Source organism: Mustela lutreola, chromosome 13 (assembly GCF_030435805.1).
Source record: "Mustela lutreola isolate mMusLut2 chromosome 13, mMusLut2.pri, whole genome shotgun sequence".
In the NCBI taxonomy this organism is placed as follows: Eukaryota; Metazoa; Chordata; class Mammalia; order Carnivora; family Mustelidae; genus Mustela; species Mustela lutreola.
The window spans coordinates 31,520,273-31,521,591 of NC_081302.1; the positions used below are offsets into that span (position 1 = coordinate 31,520,273).

Here is a 1,319-nt window from a genome sequence, read left to right on the forward strand (position 1 = left end):
ACAACAAAGTATGGTCTACAGTAGCAACATAGGAATGAGGTGACTGCACATTTCAATCAATCCACTAAAATTAATGAGGCAATGTTATAGACATTTACAGCAAAAGATATGGTCATTATCCTGAAGGCTCCCATATCAACTTGATATTGAAGGCTAACCACTCTCTCCTGGGTTAGTCAAAATTTTATGACTGTCAGGCATTGGGAGAGGAAAGGTTTTATTGTTCTTCTTCAAAGGAAGAGAAACATTATAGTGAGGGGGTGGGGTTCACTAAGATTTTACCAATAGGAGTGGTAGTATAAAAATTAATACCCTGAGGTGGTCTGTAGTTATGAAGTACATTTTCAATTGCTTACATTCTCATGAGAAAGAACATTTCATAAATACCAGTAGCCAACTGTGGTAAATAATAGAGAAATAATTAAAAGGCACCTGAAAAATATTGCTAAAAGCTTTTAATCCCTGGTCAGACTAGAGATTTGAAAAGACAAAGATGACAAATATATCTTAAGAATCAAATGGTCAGGATGCCTGGGTGGCTCAGTTGGTTAAGCAGCTGCCTTTGGCTGAGGTCATGATCCCAGTGTCCTGGGATCGAGTCCCACATCAGGCTCCTTGCTCGGCAAGGAGCCTGCTTCTCCCTCTGCCTCCGCCTGCCATTCTGTCTGCCTGTGCTCACTCTCTCTCCTGCTCTCTGACAAATAAATAAAAAAATCTTAAAAAAAAAAAAAAAGAATCAAATGGTCTTGTCTTCCAATCCTGGCTCCATCATTTATATACTATATGACCTCAGGAAAAGTGTCCCTATCTTCTGTTTGCACCTCAGACCTGTCACCTATAAAAAGTGGAAAATATTGTGCTCACTTCAGAAGCAGATGTACTAAAATTGGAAAAACCCAGAGAAGATTAGCAAGGTCCCTGCAGAAGGATGACATATAAATTCATGAAGCATTCTATATTTTTTAAAAAGTGGAAAATATCACTATCTACTTCCTAAGGTATGATGTTTAAATGAGATAACATCGCTTTTAACAATACTTAATTGAGAATTTGGCTCACAGTAACCATTACATAAATGTTAGCTTTCATATACTAGCAAAACACTAGTAAATATAATGATATATATTATTGTGCACATGATAATATATATAATGTGCATATAGTACATATGATTTAAATATATATGTATACATAATTGACTTCTATAATTGAATAGGTACCATTCAGTGAATTAACAAAAGGCAGATTGCCTAGACAAGATGATTCTTTAATCCAGGCAAATAAATCCCTGTTGAGAAGAGTCAATCTATCAGGAATAT

General features: G+C 35.8%; 1 non-coding gene across 1 annotated transcript; it reads left to right on the top strand.

Moving 5' to 3' along the window:
* Nucleotides 1-856: 856 nt before the first annotated feature.
* On the top strand, nucleotides 857-963 carry LOC131814176 (U6 spliceosomal RNA). Its single transcript, XR_009347177.1, has one exon. It is a non-coding gene; the product is annotated as a U6 spliceosomal RNA (small nuclear RNA).
* Nucleotides 964-1,319: the final 356 nt, after the last annotated feature.